Here is a 25,713-nt window from a genome sequence, read left to right on the forward strand (position 1 = left end):
CTCTTTCTCGTGTGTACATCTCTCAGTCTTCACGCACAAAATGCTGATTTCTCAAGGACTTAATGCAGTTAAGTTGTCGGCATTTTTCTGAACACTTTTCTGTTTGATGCTGTTCACCTCCAGAGTCCATTGTGACCAGTTGCCCTTTAAATTTTTCTATTGAAATTACTTCATCAAAATTTCCCGAGGTCAGCTGGGGTGAGCGTGAGGGTGCGTGTCATGTACCTTTAATTACACTCACACTTTTGTCTGTGTTAACTTCATAAAGCTGAAAATGATACCCGTCACTATATCTGTTACTGCCGCTGCGGACTCGCTGTGAGTTACTCCTGCTACAAATGTGTGGTCAGCAATGTTCAGACCACATTATTTATTAAATAGGGGAAATTGATTTACTGTTGTTTCTTTTTTTTAAAATCAGTAACAATAACATTCAGAGGGATTTCACTGTCGGCTTCATGATATTAGGTAAGATAAGATAAGATAATCCTTTATTAGTCCCATAACTGGGAAATTACAGAAACATTATCTGTCTTCTCTTACAACCCCGATTAAAAAAAAGTTGTGACGCAGTGTAAAACATTAAAACAGAATGCAACCATTTACAAACTGTGTTCCTGAGCCCGTTTATTAATATGCTTTATACATTCAAGTTTTACACAAAGTGAGAGCTCCTTTCATACTCCATCTCAATACTATCTCCTGTTACCGATGAACTTGTTTACCCGTGGGATGTTCCAAACGAGTGTTTTTTGAACATTTTTCAGTCGTTTGTTGCCCCTGTCTCAGTTTCTTTGATACGTGCTGGCATTATATTCAGGTATATATTTACAAAATGACGCTGATGAAGTAAAACATTAAATGTATTGTCTGTTTTCTGCTTTCACTTTGGTTGATATCAAAAAGGGTCAGAGATTGTTTTCAAAACATCCCAACTGTTTTGGAATTCGGGTTGTATTTCAAAATAAAGATAAAAATTAAAAACTGATTCTGATGTGTACATTTGAGAGAACAGCGATTGTTTCCCTTGTACTTTTATCTAATGAATATACAGTACTTGCTAATAGTTACTATGGATTGCTAAAAATAAAATCTAAAAAAAATAAAAAATGCAGTCCTTAAACTGAACAGGCAACTGAGGAAAAACAAAACAAAAACACTTTTGTTAAGGCCAGTGATTCACAGCCCCTCAGCCCCTCTGATGCTGAGATGACCGCACATCCATATTTTCCATTACAATGTAGATACATAAGAAGCACATTTATCCTCCTCACACAAATGTCAACGCAGAGGCTGATGTTGATGATGTGTCAGTGTTGGGTCTTGCGCACTGAAGACTGTTTCTGTTCAGTGTCTCTGTCTCTGAGCTCCACTGGAATTCAACATCTGGACACACATATTAGCCATTACTGGCCAAGTGCCATTCACTGGTCTGGTGTGCTTATTCAACAAAAGCATTCCAGGTCTAGTGAGCACATGGTATATTGGTTAAGCCCCAGTCTCCTGTTACGGTAAATCCATGTCATATTTGACTGCAGGGTGACTGTAAACCAGACATGGTGGGGGGGGGATGTCATTTGTCTGTACTTCACAGTCGTCGTGATGACTCATGCTCCAGACGATGGGGAGTAAACAGTAAGCTGATATCTTGGTTTGTCGCAGTTTATAAGCGGCACATCGCACATTACATCGCAATGAGCCCAAAATGCTGAACTATACTAGTAATGAACTGAAAGAAGCATGGAGCCCTGTTCTAGTCAAGAACAATCAAACTAATTTTAGGCTGCAATCTCAGATAAAAACAAAAAATAAAAATCTATTTGTTATTTGGGTTTTTTTTATTGTATTGTTCTTACTTTCAGTCATTTATTTATATCTTACTTTCTCTGCTTTGTGCATTATGTGATTTGGCTGTGGCCATAAAAATATGGAAGATTTGAAATACAATATATGCACGCACACACACACACACAAACACACAAACACACAAAGCTTTTTACTTTGGTGGAAAACTTTATGTATCAATGAAAACAAAATGCGACAAAGTCCAATGGAGTCAGACTTAACAAATTAAGTATGACATCCACCAAAGCAAACAGAAAAAGACAGCAGACGAAAACAATTCATCTGTGCGGAGCGACGAGGACACTATTCCTCAAAAAATATAAAATACCATATTTACATCACATCGTTTTCCAGTGTCTGAGGCTGAACTGTCATTTCTCTATGTACGTCATCTCGTTTCGCCCTGAGTTGTTTATCTGGATCAACAAACTCCTCTTCAGTGCATTCTTCTTTTGCATTTTCCTTTAAAATTTCTGGAAATTCAGTTAAAAATTGCACTACATTTGGATAGGGAACCTTTTGACAATTGAAATACTTTTCTGTCAATCTTAAAACAGCAAAGTGATAAATATTTTAATCCATTTATCAAGCAAAAATGCCAAACCTTCATTTCTTTTAGCATCTAAAACTTTTTATTATTTTATTATATTTATTTTACTTGAAATTAAACACTTTGGTGTTTTTGATTGTGGATTATGGACATTTTACACTATTTTCTAACTTATTATAGAGCAATTAACTGATTAATCCCCATAGTGTTTGTGTTATTTTTATGCACATGCAAATCAAATATTGTACAGCTTGTTCAACTGTGCGTACCAGACATAATATCAACACAACGTCTGACTTTACAGAAGATAAATGGGGACCCTTGCTAATGCGTCTGCTGTGCTTCATTATTGCTACATATGACAGGCTGCTTCTTTATGAGGTCAGCTCATTTAGGTTGGGAGGCAGAAGAATTACTAATGAGCTCATTCTGCTGTTCTCTCTCTTTTTGCAAGTAAGACATTTTAATGAATCTTTTGTCTTTTTGTCCTTCAGTTCTTTCACTTTGAGGCAGTTTTCCCTCCCTATCCTTCCCCCTCTCCTTTCCTGCCCGCACCGAAACTGTATTAACACTCCATTATCTGAACCCTCTTTACTTTCTCACAGCAAGAAAACAGAAGTGTTTTCATGAAAAAAGGCTCTCCCACTGAGTCTAAATCTGCTTTGAGGAATTGCTCTTTTCTTGTTGCGGTTGAAAACCAGAGATGTATTCTAACCTGCTTACTTTTACCTCCAATAAACTTTGCTGGATTTCTGGCAGCGGTTCCAGGTTCATCTGGGGACAATGCAGCTCTGGGAAAACAGCCCCTTTTTCTGCTGCTTACTTATTGAGGTGGCACAGTTCCAGAAACCACAACTGATGGAATATCATAAAGACTAACCCACAAAACAGATTCATGATATCTTTCAGGTCTGACCCATTCTCTTTAAAGTCACTGATATCTCTTTTTTTTTTTTTTTTTGCACTGAATAGAACAGAGGATAAAATCTACCTCTTCCTCATCCTCGCTTCACCTTCCACGACCCCGTCTAAATCAAAGAGCACCAGTGTTCACGCTCAAATTGAATGAACTGCTGTTGCCTGCCTTCGGGGCTGTTTGTATCTCAGCAACTGGCGGGCAAATGAGGAACGGACTAAAATGTTATAATAATCCATTTCATCTTGCTAGTCACATCGCTCACGTGCCGTTTCAAAGCAGCAGCACAGTTTGGACTTTGCTTTCACTGACAGACCAACAGGCACCCATTAAAATCTCAATAACAAGCAGCAGTGTGTTAAAGCATTTAAAGAAAGCATTTTGAGGGAGAGTGAAGGATTTTGAAATCTGCCGTCTATAAGAACAAGTAAAGCTCAGTGTTATTGAAATCGTCACCTTCTGTGTGAGTGTCAAAGTATCACTAATACTGTAACATTATACTGATGGTTACTGTGATGGCATTGTGACGGTCTCTGTGGAGTAGCTTTAGGGTTCATGGTCGTGTTACAAATACAAGACCCAGAGAAGTTCAGATGACCAGGTATTAGTTTAACTGTCTGTCTGAGATGAAGAAAAACAACACCCGTCTGAGCCAAATCTCCAGAAAACACTGACATCTGATCAGGTGGCGGTATGACAGAGGTCGGTATTTCATCTTGCAAACAATCTCAAGCAAACACACACGAAAAAAAAAAAAAAAAAAAGAAGAAAAAAATACGTTACGTATATTATTAGCAAATACAGGGAGATTTAAAATGTAAAGCTACTTTCCTTGCATGTAGACCTTTTTCCATCCTAAACAATTTATCACAGTATAAAAAGCACATATAATAAAATTAGAATCTGAATTCCATTTAGCTGCATCAATTTCAGGATACTGGTGTTATGCATGCTCAATAAATCACTGCCGTACTGTCATGGCTTACTATGAAGACCTGTATTTTCTCTGCGTAGATCAGTTAAAATGTCTACTATGTGAAAAAGGCCCGTAGGTGGTGCAGTCCTTTTTGGATTGGACAAGATTAACAGTGTGTCCTCTATTTATTTGTGATATCATTTTGGTTGGTCACTCAAGGCTTTAATGCAGGCTGCAAAATTAGTATCCACCACTTGCCTAATGCAAGTAAAAAACTGTGAATAAAACTTTGATCACTCCTGCACACAAGCTGATTGACTACGTTTTGGTTTGCATCGACCCTGCACACTGGGGGCTGGATGCATGCCATGTAACCATCAGTAACAGTATGACAGGACTTTGGCGGACCCTTGCTGTCCAACATAGCTATAGTTATCCAGCTCGCTCAGTGTTTCCGCTGGCCACATTCATCTATGGTGTGTAGTGTTACGTTTTACATAACTCTGCAGTGAATAACGCAATAACATCACACGAAGAGGGACTTTTTCTTCTTTATCTTCTTCTATGACCACAAACACAATACGCAGCTTGTCAGTACTCGCCATGTTACAGGCCATGTTACACTAAAGTTATAAGTAACTCCATGGACTTTTCTTTAGGTTGTAGCTGTAGTAAAGGAGGAGTTCATTTTTATCGGTTTTGTACAGGACTATAGCTAATTTATAAGAAAAAAAACCAAAACACTGAAAATAGTGAGAAATGCTGTCACAAGTAATTAAAGGGAAAAGCAACGAATGCTCACATTTGTTACAGTTATGGCCGGTTGAGAATCATTGTGGCATTAACAACCTGACCAAAAAGTTAAGTCTGAATGCTGCTTTAATGACTGTTTGTTGTCATCTTTGAAAAAAAAAAAAAAAACATCCAATAATATTGTTGTTCATCTCTCTAGATACGTAGTCGGACAAATTCTGCATTAAACTCAGAGAGCAAAAATATATGCTTAATTGCATATTTAATTCCTCTGGATGAAAAAATAACGAGGCTTTATGAGAGATTAAGAGAAAGGAAGGTGAGACGCGGACCTTTAGATTAACCTACATGCATCTGCGACAGCAACTCACTTTGAACCCGTAGTGCGACTTTTTACTCACTATTCATCATAACTGCACAAAAAAAACTAGTCTGATTCTCAGAGATTCTTTGGACTCTGGGGCTTCCTGGCAAGTCTTCACACGAGCTAGCGTCTGCAGTTGTCTCTGCCCTTATTTGCACTCCCCCAGTAACGACGATGATGAGCATGTCGGCGGATGTCCTCATGTGGCTTCTCTCACTGCTGCCTGTTTGAGCTTATTAGTGCGTGCCCGTCTGTACGCTCATTGATGCCAGTCCTCAGGGCAGATGGTGGCAAGACAATGCGAGTGAGAAAACCTTTGACACACAGACACACACACACACAAACACACTCCCTCTCTCTCTGACTCTATGTCGCTCACCCTCCGTTGCTGTGAAGAACTTTATAGCTCATATTGTGTGATTTTTGTGACTAATGACCTGTTAAATTTGAATACGCAGAATTCATACAGCTTTAGCCGAGATATTCTGCTGCAACATAAAGGGTTACTACATATCAATCTATTTACAGGAACACTGCAGCAGCATGTATCCTAGATTGTTTGCATGTAATCTATTCCAGTTACTTCTTTAAACAAACCTGATTTTTTTTCTATGTATATGTTTTCTGTGTATAGAGTGGAAAAGGTTAATATGAGGTTTACAGTAGGCTCTGTGTGTTTACCAAAAACCAAATCCCCAAGAGGAGAATCAAAGCACTGCTGTCCTCATAAGGTCATTGTGCACTCAACAGTGTTTAATAGGATGTGTTTTCTGCCCTGAGTTGTCTCTGCGGGAGACCGCTAAAGCAGTGGGACAAACATCAACTGGCAGCATTTGTGATGCTGGACAGGAAGGTGAAGCAAAACACTGATGGCTGAGATCTTCAGGCGAGCTGAGGGCAGAGGAGGCAAACAAATTGAGAAACAGATTCTCTGTGAAACGTGATTAGCTGTGTAGTATGCGTTTGAAAAGCTAATCTATAGATTATAAAATAATGCATGAGTTTTATTTTGCAATATTTAGGAGGTAATCAAAGCTCAAAGTTACTGGTCAAGCTGAGTACGATCTTTTCTTTATCATTTTTCATGTCTTAACATTGTGGTAAGTAGAGAAGCAAAACTTTAGTTTATTTATACTTATTGTTTATTTTGATTATTTTCTCAATAATTTAATAACTTTGTAAAATTACAGCATTGCAGAGTCATAGGTGACGTCTTCAAACATCTTGTTTTGTTTGACCACCGGTCCAAAACCCATTCATATTGAATTTACAGTTATATAAAACATAAAAAAGCTGCAGTCAGACAAAGTGTAAGGACATTACAGAAGAGATAAGTGAGCTTTGAACCTTGCACATGCAGGTGACAATTACTTTGTGCAAAAACCTTCCAGAAAACCTAATCAAAGGTAAAACCATTGCTGAGCATGTGTAGCAAGACTCCTCCACACTGGTGTGTCTGGATACATGACACTGCATTTATCTCTACATGGTTTAGTACCCCGAGGTGCCTGAAAAACATGGTGTTCCTTATTTATCTCTTTAGTTTAAAACTGAAACAACTCGACAAGGAAAAACAGCAGGAACATATTTTTAGTTTCTTCTCTACACAGCAGTTTGAGATGTTTCTTGTCATAAATGTCTGGGTTGGCTTTGTGTCACGCTTAAGTCCAATAAACAGTTTACAGGTGTATGGGTGAACAAATGGTGTAAGGATGGAGGGATTTAAAAAAGGTGTGTTTAAACAGGTAATCATAGAGTTGAAAACACAATATTAGATTTCGCTTGTATCTGACGTTCAGGACATCAGAATGGAAATGTTCAACAACCTAAACATGAACTGGGATGATTTACTGTAAGGCGTATGATTCAAATTTATTCATGCCCAATGTGGAGAGAGAGAAATTATTTCCTCCAAAGTTTTTCTCTGCAACACAGAGCCAGGCAATAAAAGACTTTCACATTACCGTTGTTGTGCATTACTTCATTTATCGTCATCCACAGTTGTGAGTGATGGCTTTATATTTTTCTCCCTCTCTCTCCCATCCATCTTGTTTTCCTTATTTTCCCTTCTGTCTCTCACCAATCTGCGACTATACACCTTCTCCCATCCCCACGTAACCCTCCTCTCTCCTCTTCATTATTGCTTTGGCTTTGTAAGACCCCCTGGTGAATCCTGGCATCACACTCCCATTTCAAAGGAATGAAAATGCAGCACTGGTCTGTGCCATCAGTTTACTCTATTCCTCCTTTCATCTGCCTGGATGTATTAAGACAAGACATGCGAAGCTTTGCAGCAGCTCCCACACGAATCAGTCTGAGCCCCCCAGTGGGAACGTGTGCTGGTCATTTCAGGTCCTGTTTCAGATGAGAGAGAGCGAGGGAGCGAGAGAGGGAGAGAGATTAAGTTAGAGCAAGTACGGGAGGCAAGAGATAGTGACAGAGAGACAACTTCAAGAGAGGCAGAAAGAGAGTGAGGGCATCCGGCTCGTTTTTTGAGGACACAGCCTGTGTTGCCCTGGTGTCCTTGTTTCCTGAGGACACTGTATGCTTTAATTATGCCTCTGTGAAGCACTGACCACTCAAGTAAAGGAGGATCTAGGGCGGGGGGCGGGGGGGAAGGCAGCAACAGCAACATCGAGAACGGCATTATATATGTATTAAAACCCTGTCTCCGAGAAATTATGTTTATATGGTATTAGGTGCAATGTGTAATAGCTCCAAGTCATTTTCTCGTGATCATTCGTTTAACAGTTTACTAATGCTTCCATTGCTTCGAGCAGACACTACAAAGAAATTAAATACTTAGGCAGCATTTAATTAATACATTAATAGAGGATATCATTTGGGTGTCATTTCGTTTCCATCAAAACATACTCACTTGTACGAGTTATTTGTATTTAAAAACGTTTCTGTCAGACAGAGTTGTGTATTCTGATACATGGCTGGAAAACAGAAATGTAAAGGAGAAACATTTTACCATATGTAATATATGTTGTTAATTATCCAAAATTACATGCATACTATTTATCTAATGGCAAATACTATACCTATATGACTGAAGTCTACAACACGTTTGGTTATTCAGCCCTTTCACATGTGCGAACATGGGGCCCTCGAGCTGTTAATAAGCTTATACCTCCCTTTAAGGTGAACATCCAGAATGAATAAATGCCTGATTCATCCAAAATAAAGCAAATTAGATCAATATGGTTTAAGATCCTGGGAAACAGTGGGGTACATTTTGTTTGTATTGTAAATTGCCAATAAGGCAAGGGGCGAGGTGTTTTGGATACAGGTTCTGGAGCAGTAAAAAGGAGGTTAAGAGGACCCATGTTTAGCTGAGGCTTTGAAAGGAGAGATAACTGGGAAAGACACAAGCAAAGAGTCTACAAAAAGATGCTTGTATGGGCAAGAGGAAAGGAAGCCAACAGTGCTCACAAAAACCAGAGAAAATTAGCTTGGGGCACTTAAGAAGAAAGTATCACTATACAAATTAGATTTATTAGGGCTATGTCTTGTACTGAATAACTGGAGAAGGAAAGGAACTGCGTATATACAGAGGCTTGTATGTGATGTTATCAGGCTGAGACACCAGGATGCTGTCATATTGGATTCACAGTGGATGAAAGATGCAGAGTAATTGTGCATTGGGTTCCACTGTAAGTTTCATGAGAATCAGGATGGCAGTTTTTCCGTAATCCTGCTGACAGACAAACAAACACGACTGAAAACGTAACCTCTTTGGCAGAGATGACAAGATTTCACAACCTTCCCACAATGTCATAGCCAGTCACATTCTTGTATTTATAATTGATAATATTCCATGTCTCACTTTCTCCCCTTTTCTCACCCCCGCGTTTTGAAGGTGGCCTTGAGGGTAATGTGTATTCGACACAGTCTGGCAGGTGTGTTTAACCACAGAATCATTGCAGTTATTTTCTTCTGGTGAGGATAAGCTCTGAGTTTTTGAAAGATCTGAAAAGATTAGACCAAACAGGTGACTGACTCAAAGACCCACAGCATTTTATGAGCTGTAAAACTCCAAGAAAACTTCACTTCACAGTATGTCTTACAAGTGAAAGTTCTTCAAACATGAGTTTCGGGCTGGTGAAAGCTTTTGTTGATACCCTCTGCCTCCTACACAGAACTGAGAAACTTTTTGTTCAAAATCATCACATCCTGACAGTCTGGTTACATAAGGAGTCAATACACATCCACTTTCAATTTGCGATTCCATATTTAATGTGTTTGTGGGGGAGGTGAGAGTAAACACCTACCTACGTACCAGCCAATGTGTTGGAGCTTTCTGAAATGGGGAGGAGGGGGGTACAGACTCAGGAGTTTGAGCTGCACACTACTGAACAATTTTGGTTTAGTGAGAACATATTGACTTGGTAAATGGTTATCAAAACTGGTTAACAAAAAATAAGGCTACCTTGGTCAGATTTTTTTTAAAAAAAAATGTTTTTATTTTGTGGCAAGACAGCTTTAAGTTCCCTCAAAAATCTATAGTTTTGTGGTAATATAATTTCTTTGAGTACAATTTTGGATCCCAGTTGCCTGTAGTTTGGAGAAAACCATTGAAATGAAGGTCATACATTTCCACATATTCCAGGTTTTATAGTGTGTCAGTGTCCTGATCATTTTATTACATTTTAACATCTCTGAACGGCCATTACATTTGCTATCTCACTCAAAGCATCGACTTTTTATGGTTCAGAAGAGAACATACTCGTAAAACAAAACAGAAAGGACAAGTTAAAATGCAGATGAGAAGAAGAAAACCTGGCTTGATCACATTTACACCCAGTATTAAAGTTATACTTGAACCTGAATTCAAAGGGTGATCAGAATGTGATAAGACCTGCCAGACCAGAGGTGGTCTGGCTCATACTGCGGTCAGATGTCAGCCAGAGTCTGCCAGGTGTAAAGCAATGCGGTTCATGCAGTGTGATTCTTGCATCTGTAAGAGGTAGTAGAGAGGTCATAAATCACCTCAAATCTTACATTTCTCTGGCAGCAAATGGCTTTTCATGGTTTCTGTTGCCTCCTGCAAAATAAGTCACAAAAAAATGATCTACAGTATCATGTTTAATGGTTTACACTATGGTGTGCCATCTAGTGTTTCAAAGTAGTAGAAAGCATTCATGTCAGCCTATAGTTTGAGATTTGAGTCATAGATCTCGGAAATTTCTGACAATGGTGATGAACTACAAAACAAAATGTCGTCAAAGCCAACAGTGCTGTCAATTAATATCTAAATAAAATCCTAAATGAACAATAGCACAGACAGTTTAGTTATTTTAAAAGGAGTCATATACTGTGCCTGGTTTCACCTGTTAACATAACAGCACAAAAAAAGCTAATATTGGCTGTTTAAATGATGTAACCATAAGGCTGGAAGAACAGTCCAAAGTCATAACAGGAGGTTTTCTCGTTCTTTCCATTCTGCTGGCAGTGCGTGCAGCATTAGTCCACCCCTGCTCTTTTCTACTACCAAGTAGAAGTAGTACTACTGCACTGCATTTACTGTCCTGCATTTTAAATCTGAGATTGGTGTCGTAAGCCACCATCTCTCTTCAAAGATGGATGTTCTACCTGGACATAAATGGCCTCTTTCACACCTCTCTCAAATCATCGATCTTCTTTGTTCAAAAGGTGAACATTTGAGTCCTCAAAGGTGCATCCCTTGACATGTAGATTTACAGCCAAGTCTTGTCCAGATGGGCTGACTCTACTGTGCTGTGCCATGCATCTGGGGAGTGGTTGTTTGGTTTCCCCTATGTAAAGGTCTGAGCACTCCTCACTGCACTTTACCGCATATATCACATTGTTTAGTTTGTCTGTAGGTGTTTTGTCTAGGGTGGACCGATCTTTGTCTGAGGGTATTGCTGAGTTTGAAGTGTGTCGAGATGTTGTGCTTTGAGAAAATCCTTTGGAGTAACATAGGGAACAACAAAGTTTTTCCATCTACTCTATGCATCACTGGTTGAAGTTTGGTGTTGTTTTCTGCTTCCTAGTTGATTTGACAAAGGCCCAGTTTGGATAGCCACACACTGTGTGTGTGCGGTCCACCTCTCTTCCCTCTTCCTTGGAAGGAACGCCCTCAGCCTGGTGGTATAGCATCCTGATGACTCCAAGTTTGTCTTCCAGTGGGTGGTAGGAGTCATAAAGTAGGTATTGGTCTGTGTGGGTTTCTGGTAGACCTCAATGTTCAAGTTTCCTATGAAATTTCCAGTTGCAATTGCTTCTAGCACTTCAACTACCATGACCCGGATGACTGAGAACCTCCATCGACATAATACATATGAATATTCAAAAAACTGATTAATAAAGTGGCTAACTGTATCAGGACTACTACTACATGGCACAAAGGACTGCAGTGACAAATTACTAGTAATAGTAATACAAAATAAGAGATATCTTTATGTATTTTGCAGACAAGGGACTTGACATACCACATTAATTGATAATTACTTGATCAATATTTGAGTGTGTAACTATTATAATTGTACACAGTCTTGGTAATAGTTATATGTGATATGTAATGTATATTTATGTGTGTGGATATTTGTATGTCATTTGAACAGATACCCTCAGGATGTTGGAAGGTGTTGGACTAATCTGTTGTACTCAGTCTCATGCTAAAAAGTTACCTGGGATCTTTTGCTTCTTCTGACTATGGATATGTAAGTAAGCCCAACATAATTATCACATCAGTTCCATGTGCAAGTGGAAGTGATAAGCATGAGTGTATATGGCAATCTACCATTCTATAAAACTACAAAATGAGGGAGACTGAACCAGAAGATGCACTTTTAGGAGCAAATTATGTTCATATATATACATACATATTTTTTGTTTTCCTCAATTATATGTGCATTGCAAACATCATTTAAATTATTTAATACATCTGCTTTTGTTAATGACTTTGGTACCTCATTTGTCACATGCTGCTTTCTACTTTTGGTGCAAAAATACACTCCTTGCCCTGTCGTGTCACACACAGAAAATCAGTTTGTTGCTCAAGAACTACACAGCAAAGGCTGTGGCCTTTAGCACTCCTGGGCGGGGGGTGGGGGTGGGGGAGCTGAACAGATTATTTTAATTTTACTGGTGGCTTATGAAACTGCAGGCTAAATCACTTTGGTGGACTGTCAGTATCATCATCATTGGACTTTATTCAAGGAGTCACCAAGTGTGAAGATATGACGTAGCTGTTATCATGCTAGTCACTGGGATTTAATACTATGACGCAATGCAGTATTTTTAGTTTTCCTGCTCCTTCTGTTGCACTAGTTGCCACGGAAATAAAGCCCCCTTTTCACCTCCATGTCATCAGTGCACTTCTCATTAGGAGAGAGAAGATGACTTTTTCTGCTGTTTATGCAACATTGATGGGCGTATGCGTGTGTGCATCTGTATGCATGTGTGGCTCTTGATTGACTGCATCCCTCTGTGTCTCCGTCTGCAGCTCTGCCTCTTCTTCCTCTGCTGTGAATTCCAAATGAAATTCCTCTCACATACTTATTCCTGATATGAGTCCAACTCAACAGAGTCGCATCTCAGATCTTACTTGCTGACATGCTGTGAGCAGGCGGGAGGCAATGGAGCAAAGCAAGCTAATGCTGAGCAGAGACGGAGAGGGAGAGGGAGGCTAAGCAACGGCAGCAGACTCAGCTGTGTATATGCATCCACCCAAAGTTCAGATGAGGACAGACTCGTACACTCGCTGCCTTGAGATTAGCCACAGTCTTTTTGGAAGGCAGCAGACAGGAGAGAAGGAGTGAATTTCAACTGTAGAAAATGCATCCCATCTACCATCCCAGCTATTTTCACGTGATGATACACAAGACAAAAATCGAGCACACATCTTGTCTGACTATTCCTTCTTTTAACATATTTAAAAAGGTCCAAAAGAAACATGTAGGGATCATAGGGGACCTTTACGGCTCACCAAGCATAAGGGAAGGATCACATGTGGAGTTGCACATCTGAGCAGAACAAAATGCTTTTAAAAGAAGGAGAAAATGTCCATCTGAGACACAGGCTTCTCCGTGGTAATTCTGTTGACACATAAATGGCTAAAAGGCTATAGGCCTGGGGGAAGGATGTCCTCAACATAATGAGAAGCATGTAAGTAAGCATAATGAGAAGCAGAATGTATGTGGAGAGCTCCTAAACTACGTGCTCTGCATGTATGAGGACCAGCACATTTGTTAACTGGCTTAGGTCAGCCTTGCTCTCTCCCTACAGATTGTTTTCCACTCATATTTTATTATCAAAGCACTAAACATTTTAAACGATGCCCTCTCAAAAGTTGTAACTCGATGCAAAGTGACATAAAAGGTTGTCTTTCTGTGTTGCAGCCTACGTTTTCTGTTGTTTCTTACACTTACTGTGAACTGTTCCCTGAAGTTTCCATAAACTATGTGGTGAGGCCCCTTTTCTATAGCCTACAGTATGGACCTCTCCAAGAATCTGGGGGGGGGGGGGTTAACCTAAAACAGCTCTCCCCTGCCAAACAAGAACTTTTGAATGTCAGCCCAAGAGCTTGTCCTTGAAATAACCAGTAGAGTGAGTGAGTGAATGAGAGCTCACGGTTGATTTCCACTGTAGCCTTTACACCCAAAAATGTTAAGGTTGTCATTTGTGAAAAGAGTTTTAAAAAAAAAACTCTGCCAAATGTATGGAGCTGCAATTGCATGTGTAAATGTGGTTTTAAACTTTCTGGTAGGAGTAAGATGCTGTCAGATGAGAGGAAGAACCAATAAAGAAGTATGCAAATTCATTTGCTACAGCCGGCATGAGCCAAGAATACACTGACCTACTTGACAGGAAAGTTTATAGAGACATTTGCAATCATTTGGTTTTCAAAAATCTTAATGGGCATCTTTCTTTCATACTCATGTCACACAGATTTCTGCCACCTTGTGAATTACTTTCACATAAAGCACAAAGCCATGACTAATTGCTTTTACTGTCTGGAGAAAACAGTCAGGATTTCTCAGAAGACAGTGAGGTTTTTTTTTTTGTTTTTTTTTAAAGGAACATGTTTTTGTGATTTGCTGCTGCATCAGTCATGTCTCAACTTACACTGTTAAGATGATGATGATTTCCTGTAGAGGCTTGGGAGCAGTCAAGACACTTTTACTGGAAGACACGAAGAACGGTGGGCAACACCGTGACTCACTTAAAGTTGAGCTGTAGCAGCGCTAGTTCTGGTACAAAGCCCTATTTGTTTCACTAGCCTGCTTTGAAAATGAACCACAATTCAACTTCCTTAAACTGAAATTACATTTGTTTTTCTAAATGTGCATAATATGTGACAATGTGACAACTGTTTCAGATCATGCTTCCAAAGCATTTAAAAAACATATATCATGACTAGCACAAAAGATCCATTTTTTTTTTTTTTGCCAAAATTACTTTTAGCTACACATTATCAATGACATTGACATTGCCTCCCTGTAAAGCAAATCATTAGTTTACATTACTTATGTAACTGACAGCTGAGGTCTGATCATTTGAGGTGGTTGCCATTCATTTCTTTTTTGGGAGCAGAATGAGATGGGTGGTGGAAAAAGGAGCAAAATGATTTATGTCTGGTTTAGTTATTTTATCTTGCTTTTATTGAAGCATTCCAGTGTTGTCTATTAATAATACACGGTAGGGTTGCAACAGTGTGAAATTTTCACAGTATGATAACGGTCTTAAAAAAGTATCATTATTTCACAGTATGCAGTATTGCACAGTTTTTATAGTTGTTATCAGATACAATGACCCTTAAAGAAATGAAAATAGAAGGGTGTTTTTTTGGTTGATCAAATGCTTTGCTATTATTATACAACACTAACACAGTAGAAATCAATACCACACATAAGCAAATACACATGGTGTGATATAGGATTATTCACATCTATCGTCAAAAATACTGTAAAAAAAAATTCCACCTCCTGCAATGTGTAAATTTAATGGAGGACACTCCCATGCATGGCACACACACCTGTGTGCTATCCCCTGTATAATGTTTGGTAGGAGGTTGACCCTGACCCTGAAGAAGACTGTCATGTCAAAAAGTCAGTAATTTATGAAAGCATTTTTTGCATCGCAGCTACTTGAAATATGTATTGACATGAAATCATATGATGTCAGTTTATAACTGGGGGACAAAAACACATTTAGGTCAGTCCAGTCAAATGGCAGCACGGTTTTCCCAATTTGTCACCAGCCAGTTAAGCAGTGGGGCTCTCAAGTCTTTCACAGGGGTGACCAGATGGAGCCACTGAAAATCTTAGAGTGGTACAACAAAATCAAGTCATAACGGACTTTCAGGAAGTTGTACAGCAAAATAAATGCAGATAAAATACTCCGTTCTTGATAGGTTCTAGAATTAGTTTGTAGAATTAAATTCCAGCTTAGTCATTTTGTGGGAATCAGTTTAAATTGTGTGCAAAATGAAAAGAAAACCTGGAATGTGTTTTGAGTTCAGGAATCAGATAAAAACAGCTAACGTTCAAGACAGCTTTAAATGTATAGTGTTTCGCTCAGCCATCTCACCAATCATTAGGTGCTGGGAGACAATTGAAACTCATTCACCAAATGCGTTCCAGATCATTTCTGAGACAAACAAGAAAAAATAAACAAACAAAACACAACTCCAAATCAAACACTTCCAGCACCTGCAGCACAGGCTGCACTTTGTTTCAATTAAGATTAAATGAGGTGAAACCAGGACGTTTATAGCATGACTTCATGGAATCATGAGAGAGAAATGCAGAGATAAAAAAAAACAAAAAAAAAAAAACTAAACAGCCACTGTTGCACAAACCGGTATAATTTGGCTTCTCTAAAGTTGTCAATTCAGCAATCGGTTACCGGTAGTAAACGCTGACCTTCAAAACTGAACTTTGAGTTCAACCGTATTTATTTCACATATTTGTCAGTTGTGTCTAAACGAAGAATGAGAGATAAAAGCATGCACACGCATACACACAAACGTACTGCAGATCATCACGCATAAGTCAGTGGTCCTTTTAACTTCTTGTTGCAGAAGAAGTCGCATCCTGCTATTCCAGGAGCACATAAAAGGATATATATTACAAATTCATGGGGTTATTATAAAGATCAGATCTATGTGTGATTGGGAAAGAGCTAAGGAGCAGAACTGATGCAGAGAACTGCTCTTCTGGTGCCAACCTTCAGGGTACTGTACCTATCACAACACTTCCGCCTCCAGTGGGTCCTGGAGCTGAGAGCAGAAGGACCTACCGTAAACGATCCAATCCATGTGCTCACTGGGGCCCGGGTTCAAAGCAAGGGCTTAATGTAATTCTCAAGCACAACAGGATTTGTAATAGTCCCAAAGGGGTCAGTGAGGTTAAGAGCCGTTAAGTAGTAGTGTTTAAATCCTTCCTAAGCTCAGCCACCACAATGCAGGGCCCCCCACAGTCCTCTGGACTCATTTCACCTCAGGGTGTGGTTTCGACAACTGGAAAGACAAAGGGAGAGATGACAGCTAATGCATGAGGAAGCCAGCCTTTTTTTTGAGGATTTTTTGATATTGTGAATTGCATGCATCCAGTAACTAGCGAGTGTGGTCGTTTTGGTGTTGGTTCTTTGGGTCTTGCAGCGCTTTCCCTCGGTCTGTAAAAGACTTTGGTATGCATGTTTTGTGGGTGAGGGGACGTTTTACATTTTTTTAATTTAAGAATATACAATTTCACATCACTAAGATAGTGCCCAAAACAACATGGGTGGGCATGAAATGACTCAATTATTTAACCAAGCTTGGTTACTGTAAGGGTCATCTTGAGTTATACAGACTCCTATGTCTTAACTTGTCTAATGTGACTTTTCTATCCAAAACTCCTACCGTCGCCTGAAAATAATCTGAAACACGCAAACAACTCTTGATAAAAGAATCACAATGAGCGAAAGTCATGCACTGCAGCACATGGAAGTTTATTAGAAAAAGTCACTAGAGCCAGCATTTGGCATTTGGCTTTGACCAGTAGTTGGTCGGGAATACTGCATGTGCAATTGTCTGTAGAAACAAGAATTTCCCTCCAGGGATTAATAAAGGAATTCTGATTCTGATTCTGATTCTGATTTGCTTTGTTATTCAAAATACGCACAGCTGAAGTTTGTCGTAATTAAGAACAGATTTACTTGACATGCAGATTACATCAGACACTGGCATCAACCGTAACGGGCACGGTCACGGAGGTAAATGAGCTGGTGACCTGGTTACAGATCTGCACCTTCGGGTCAGAGGGCTTACTAGGAATCACTTCAGAACGTGACATGGTGCCCTATTAATACTGTCATGACAGCAGGAGATGAAATGAGAACTATTTATGTGGTACAGCTCTACAAGTACATAGTGGAAAAAATGGAAATCTTACCTGATTATATAGACTAACATCCAGACCAGCAGGGATTAGGGATTCTTTTCTGCCTCCAAGACATTTAGTCTTGCGACATTTTAGGATTACATGGACTAAGATCAAGTAATTCTGATGTATGTATAGTTAGATGTAATTTTACCTTGAAGAGCATATTTGTTAAGATAAATGTTTGATAAAGTATCACTAGACAGGGCAACACTTGGTTCCAAAGAATCTTTCAAAATGCTGGTCTAAAGTGTACCTCCTACGGTGGTGGTGCAGATTTACCTTAGATGAACTGAAGTATTTGGCTGCGGGTAGATGTGGGTGACGGAGGAAACCGGGACAGAGAAGAGGAGAGAGGGAAAAGAAGAGACAGAAAGAGAGACAAAGAGAGAAGGGTCTGTCCCTGAAAAAAGATTGTGATTGGTGGAATATCTCTCTGCTGTCAGGGATAGAAATCAGAGACGGATCTTAAACAGTACAGGTTCAATGACCACAAATTGGAAATGGAAACAGAAAAAAAAAAAAAAAAAAACCTCTTGGCAACCAAAATATGTGCCAACACATGCTCAGTGCTCAACAGCTTCTCTTAAATGTAAAACATTCAGTGAAACAAGGAACATTTACACACACACACACACACAACAAGTGAGAGACAGGAGGAGGGAGACCAATGTGAGCAATCTGAGCAGGCTGAGCAGCAAGAGGTTGATTTATAATTAGAGTAAAAGTCTTTTCAATACCCCTGCTGTTCTGGTGATGGCTGTGGCTTTGCTGCTGTGAACTTAATTTGAATTTTGAAGGACCTCATGTCTTCCAGCACTTACAGAAAACCTGGGATAATGCAGACTTTGAACAAAACTTTCATTTTTGAATGTTTCAGGCCATATCTTGGTTGCAATTGGCCAAATATCAGCAATAACTTCTCTATAAGGATTTAAATTGTTTATCAGACACATATTTATAACCACAGATTAAAGTATAACAATATCAGTGAAACAACAATATCAATGTTCTGTCCATCTGTGTGCTGGAGCGTGCTGATGCATTCACACTCAGCAAGCAAACATTTGACCTGTCAGATATACACTATATAGACAAAAGTATCCAGACGCCCCTTACTTCCAGTGAAAGGAAATCTTAATGCTACCAAGACATTTTGGACAATGCTATGCTTGGACAAGACCCTTTTCTATTCCTTGACTATGTCCCAGTGCACAAAGCAAGGTCCATAAAGATAGGATGGCCTGTACAGAACCCTGACCTCAACCCCAGCATCAGTGCCTGAAGATGGCAATTGATATGATGGCTGTTTAAATATTTGCATCTGGACCAATCATGAACCACTATCTAAACAGCGATCTTTTTTTTTTCAATTGTGCATTAAACTTGATTCTCTTTTTGAATTTTTCACCTGCAATTCAGCTTTCACAACAGCAAGGGAGCTGCATATGGAGGAGGCTAAAAAGAATGCGCTGAAAAACACTGCGAAGTAAGACATTAATATCACAATCAATACGATTCACTTGAAAAGAAGATTGTGGATGCGTTCAGGATCGATCGTGATCTAGAATCATCACATTCCCCACCCCTACTTCAAAGTACAGTATATTATGCAGCTTCTGGTACACTTACCAGTGCATAAATTATCCTGTTTTGAACTTTACAAAAGTCAAAACAGCATCATCGGAGATAAAGTGGGTTTGCTCACAGCATTGTATTCAACAGCCATCTGTGAACATGCTTAATTTTATGAGTTTACTGCCAGTTGTCCTCACTACTTTGACATTATATAAAATACCAGTGATTGCATGTTATGCTGTAGAGTGAATGCTGCCATGAATTCCTCTCAATAAGTCACTATACCAACCATGAAACTTGACTGTCTGCCAGTCACACTTCACAGTAGTCAAAATAACTTTCTGTATGTTCTAGTTACCACTGGGGCAAGACTTGATGTCCCAACATGTATACACTGGAGATATACATTCTCTGTTATTATGGATATGGAGGTTAATTCCCAAAGTTCCAGCAAGTACAGTCAAGAATGCATCTGTGCTGCCTGAAAGGTTTTCTTCAAAGAGGTATATAAACATTTAATAACTATGCCAAACACTAAAAAAGACAGTTGGTGATGAATGAACTTTCCGTCCTGCCCATCATTAACTGCCTCAAATCTGATTCAAATCTCCAGTATATGTGGCTCATAAAAGAAAATGGTACCCTTTGCACCTAATAAAAGACACAAATTAACCCACATCCTCATATTTTTGGGAGACACTGCAGGTTAGAGGGGCATCTAAATAGTTCTGCGACTGCGGCTTTAAGTTCAACGTTCACACACTTACTTAAATTGTCAGTATGTCACGCCATGTAGGATGTGGACGTATATAATTCAGCAGACCTGGTCTTTCCTGACGTGTCAGTGTAAACATCTTGCCTTCTTATTAACATGGTAATTAAAGCTCATGCCATTAACTTCCCACATTCATCAATATTCACAAAGCAGTGTGCATCAGCACTGCACTCTTCAGATGTTTGTCACTTGTAAAGTTTGCCGGGTTCTATATAATTACAGATTTCAACATCTTCGAAAAGTGGCCAGCAGTAACTTTCAAATACACTCTCCTTAACATTTTCTTTCATCTCACAACGGAAAGTGACAGAGGAGATGTGTGAGATATGTGAGGGGCTGAGGAGAGAACATGTGCCGTAACTCAAATAAACCATATGGAGAGATCAGCGGGAGACATGAAAGCTATAAAGAGGAAATGTTATGTAAATAGCTTGCATGTGGGAGGAGTACATACCAGATATTCATTAGTCAGTACGTTGACAATTTTCTCCAACACAGCTAAATCTGTGCAAAATGTACAGATAAGTTTATCATTAAGTACCCTAAATTTGTTTTTTGCCTTTCAGTCAATAAAACTAATGCAGAAATCAAATGAACCCAGAAAGCTTCAACAGCTATATAATGATAAAAAACTGCATGAAATGCATTGGAAGCGTGTCTATGTATGATGCCATGAGGACAGGGGTTGCTGTGGTGAAGTAAAACCTCAGTGAGGTGGTGGCCCTCTGTGACCTAATAAATAGTAGCTGGTACTTTATTAGTACCTTTATTGTTAATGTTAATGTTATTATTGTAACAGTTTTCATATAATATGGCTGAATGGAGTGATGTCAGCAAATTGCAACCAGCAACATATCTGTTCATTTCCTCTCGATCACATGTTGTTTCATCTTATATAAAAATCAGTAAAACATGGGTCGAGAGCCTTCAGCAAAAGGCAGTCATGATGATGTGAAGTTATGTAAAAATAATGGTAATAATAATATATAAAATATAAAATAATAATAACAATAATGTGGAGCTCCTCTTTGATTCTTTTTATTAAACTGTTCAGTAAAGTAGGGGTGAATTGATAAGCGGGATTAGCGATTTACACCCAACATCACCCCCAAATAGCCAACCACTCTATTTTTCTATTTTTACTTAGTGTAACATACCCAGACAGAAATTAAAAATTACATTCAAGTTGCTCATAAACACCCTACAAAGACATCTGCAAATGTGCATCTAATTTGTTCTAATTTATTCTGCTCTGTTTTCAACACTCTTAGGTCCTCACTCACTGAGGATTTAGCAGTGCTAAATCTTGTTTATTTCATGTCAGAAGAGGTCATCACAAAGTACATTTCATGCGGTTCTGCTTAGGATTAGTTCATCAAGTCACTGTAATAAGACTGTTAGTTAAACAGATAATTAAAAACACATTTCCGTGTCTTTAAACTTAAACAGGTTTCTATTTTGCACTGTATCTCATCTCAGTTATCTTAGCAGTCATATCCATTTAAAACATCATTTCTAGGCTAAACACAACCTTCTGCTTTAGAGTGCATTTCACAGCCTAGATGACAGTATGTAAGGGCATGGACGAGAGGCTCGTGTTTGTCACAGGACAGGATGTTAACATTAATGGCGTCCACCCTAGCTCAGCTCCAACTTTAGCTCAGGTGGTTAGCTTGCCTCTTTTCTATGAGTAAGGGCACATTTCCACTGTGATATGGAAGGAAACTAGTTCCACAACAAGGTTTATGGGTGATCTTGATTAACTGGGTCATGATGCCAGGAAATAGACATTACTGTTTAATTCAGCAGTTTTTTTCAATTTCTTCTTTTGCTTTTTTGGCACTTTGACCATTATATCTATTTCCATTATATCAGAGACTGGACAGACATTTCTACATTTGACATCTCCAAAACTCAGCTACTCCTCTCAAAACAATGTAGATAGATAAACAGCATGCATTTTGATTTTGGGGTGAACTGTCCCTTTAATATTGGATGCCAAGTTTGGCTGCAGCATAGGCCACACAACAGGAGCTCAACACTTTGAGGTGAACAAGTTGATTGTGAAATGATGACAATATTACAGTTAATTAAGTAAAACCTAAAGTCACTTACTGCAAATCAAGTAAGACATCAGTCACATTCAGATATAATCCAATGTTTCATTACTCTTTAGCAGACCCAGTAGAAGAAACCGCAGGGGAGGACGTACAGCCAAAACCAATTCAGGCCACAACAGTCATAAAACTTTTAAAAAGTAACCACTAATCAGAAGCATGAAGGCATCATAACGTTTGCCAGACAGCAACAGCCAACAGCCAAAAGCTCAGCCACGAAATACACATTTAACTGCTGAACAAATAAACAAAGCGACAAACTCATAGCTAACTTAAATTACCAACCTAGCACACCAGCTCTTAACCACGTCAGGTCCAAGACATCGACCATCCAAAATACACGTATGAGCAACAGCAGTAAATACTCAGCTTGTTGAAGTGAGGACGTGTGTTAGCAGGTCGGTGTGTAGAGTCAAAGCCCAACTTACACACAAGTGGCGTTCGAGGTCGACGGACAGAGGAATGACGAGCGCAAAAGCATAATATTTTGCAAAAAGTAGGCTAGTCCGAAAATTGGCAGGTGCGCTTGATTTTAACAAGATGGATATTACTGCATTATACAGAGAGGGTTTTCTGTTTTCTTTCTCTTTCTACTGAACTACACTGTATCACTGCGCAGAAAGAAATGTGCATCTACTTACGGATAAGAGGCCTGTGCTCGTGACAGGGCTGAATGGAGATACTCATGGCGTCGTCCTCGGCTAAGCTGTAGCGTTAGCTAGCTTATTTAGCTAGTTTAGTTAGCTGTGTAGTTAGCTAGTGCTTCCCTCCAATGGAGGTCACAGAAAGATAGAGAAAATAGTTCCTACATTAAACATCTCACAGAAAGGTCTGTGAATTATCTTCAGCAAATGTGTAATTATTTCTTTATTTAATTATTTCTTGAAAGAGACACTGTTGCTGAGTTCTTCAATTGAATTCCTTTGGTGCTTTAAGCACCACAAAGTGCCATTTGGTGCCTCTTTGTGATTTCAAGACTTGCAAGATGAAACAGTGTTACATTTGGTTGAACCTTGAATTTGATTCATTCATAAAACTTTCACCGTGACCTGTAATCTGAAACCACCAGTGTGTAGATACTTAAGACAGATTGTGTATTATTTGTCCAAAACAAATACCACTTGATACAGTCTGATCTTAGGATATAGACAAAAGTATTGGGGCACCTGACCATTGCACCAACAGGGACTTTAATCACATTGCAGTCTAAATATATAGACAGCTTTGCAGCTATAACAGCTTCTACTCTTCTGGGAAGGCTTTCCAAACCCCATCAAACACTATGGGTTCGATGGGGTTGAGGTCAGGGCTCTGTGCAGGCCAGTCAAGTCCTTCTGCACCAAACTCATCCAACCTTCTCTTTATGGATCTTGCTTCGTGCACTGGGGCACAGTCATGCTGGAATAGAAAAGGACCTTCCCCAAACTGTTGCCACAAAGTTAGAAGCATAACATTGTCCAAAATGTCTTGGTATGCTGAAACATTAAGATTTCCCTTCAGAGGAAGCAAGGGGCCGAGCCCAACCCCTGAAAAACAGCCCCATAAAGAGGTATACAGTGTATATAACTGATTTCCTGTGGCTGTATTATGGTTTTCCTTTGGTTTATTTTTTAACCTTTTTCATTCCTCTTATTATAAGCTGTATATCAACAGCAAGTGCTTGCTAGTAGACAACTGGCATGTACATGTACTGTAGCTGTAACCTTCACTTGCTGCTGTTGTGCATTGTGATTGAAAAACTATTTATGAGAGAAAACTGTTATTATCAGTTATTATCTATTTTGCCTGAATAGCATGAGGAAGTCCTTGCCTTTCTGACATCAGTACCACCACCCCCTCCCCCTCATGATTAAGCCTTAGTATAGATGTTGGTCTTAGTGCTATAGTGAACGGAAGTTCATATTAAATTACTTGGAAAGAAACACAACAAAAATTTAATATAGTATGCTAATAACTTCCTTTTCTTTGCTGCTTGCTAAGTATGGGGAAACATATAATTACCAAACAAAACAGCAAATAACATCATCTGGAGTAGGTATAACCCCTCATATGATTATAAATCATAATCATATGATTACCCTCAAGACAAGAAAAGATTAAAATCCCCCTCAAACAAAGTACACTAAAACATATCCTGGTTGCGCAGAGGTTTTCAAAACTGTACGTACCCAAAATGACGATAATGAGATGAGGCACATCACTTGAAAACGAGGAATGAGCTCTTCTCATCCCTGGGAAGTGAGAGAGAGGTGCAGAGGCCAAGAGAGTCTCTGAAAGAGCTGATTAGATTACCCTGATGGTGCTGTGGTGAGGCTTTAGGCTGCGACTACCACTCCACCACTCACCTCAGCTGCCCTCTCCTCCATCTCACATCTTTCTTCATCACAGGCTTGTGGTCCAGCCCCTGCAGAGTAACACCTCCCCCTGTAGGATGAAGGCAGGACTTCAGCCTGGAAACCTCAAACACCTGGCTGTATCTCTAAGGCGAGCCACAGCACAGGTTTTGAGTGTATCTTCTTTCTTTTAAAAAATTTTCTTTGATTTTAGTGAAGACAGAAATTGTCATGATTTCTGCAGTGTGTTCAAGACAACTCTGGAGAAAGATGCATCTGCCTCTCGTGTTCCGGTTTGCATCCTATAGACATCCCTAATATGGCATCAGCCACATCTGATTGGTGTGGCAAGCTGCAAGTAGCATGTCCAGTGTTAGAATGCATATTTTTATTATTAAACAATATTTAATGCAACTTTGTACCTTTGGGACAGCTTTTATATACTTTTCAGTGGCTGCCTAAAAGCAATTTAAAACACCATATCTTTTATGACAATCAGCAAAGGAAACATGATCCTACCCAATGACAGGTAGATAGTCTGCGTGTGTTGACAGCAGATGATTTCTGTAACTTTAAGCACATAATAATAATAATTATTATTATTATAGGGAAGAAAAAATGGTGTTGCTGAGTCATCTAAGCATCAAGGGCACTCCCAGAAATTTAGTTCAGGCAGGCTGGAATGTGAAATGAAAAGTTGCAATTTGTTTGCAATTCAGATATGAAACATCCTTGTCAACATCCAGCATGACATGTTATCCTTTATGTCATGCCTTTAATTGACTGATTGATTCACATCATGGGCCACACTGATTATCTGATGTCTTTGGCATTTCTTTGGGATTAAGATTAATTAACCTCTTTAATGTTACACACCTGTCCACACCTTGTAAATTATATGAACCTCCCAGCTAGTTAATATAACACGAAACACAGGCAGACAGACAAATACAGATAGATAGATAGATAGATAGATAGATAGATAGATAGATAGATAGATAGATAGAAAAAACAAACATTTTGTCTATGAGCTGTGGCTGTGGCTGCAGCCTGTGATGTTCCAGATGGTGACAAGTTTCCCTTCCAGCAGTCTGTCTGTCTTGACTCTGAGCCACCTCTGAGTCAGGTAGGGCAAGTGAGGACAGCTTGGCAACGATACACTGCGATACAC

The 25,713-nt window shown here is 39.2% G+C and overlaps 2 long non-coding RNA genes across 2 annotated transcripts; one reads left to right on the forward strand and one right to left on the reverse strand.

Moving 5' to 3' along the window:
• Positions 1-6,472: 6,472 nt before the first annotated feature.
• Positions 6,473-22,964, reverse strand: LOC124072303. Its single transcript, XR_006845472.1, has 3 exons — positions 22,851-22,964; positions 10,175-10,307; positions 6,473-7,699 (listed from the first exon to the last, which is right to left on the reverse strand). It is a non-coding gene; the product is annotated as an uncharacterized LOC124072303 (long non-coding RNA).
• On the forward strand, positions 22,907-25,537 carry LOC124072304. The gene is made up of 2 exons (XR_006845473.1): positions 22,907-23,038; positions 24,598-25,537. It is a non-coding gene; the product is annotated as an uncharacterized LOC124072304 (long non-coding RNA).
• The last annotated feature ends 176 nt before the right edge of the window (positions 25,538-25,713 follow it).

This window comes from Scatophagus argus, chromosome 15 (assembly GCF_020382885.2).
Source record: "Scatophagus argus isolate fScaArg1 chromosome 15, fScaArg1.pri, whole genome shotgun sequence".
NCBI lineage: Eukaryota > Metazoa > Chordata > Actinopteri > Scatophagidae > Scatophagus > Scatophagus argus.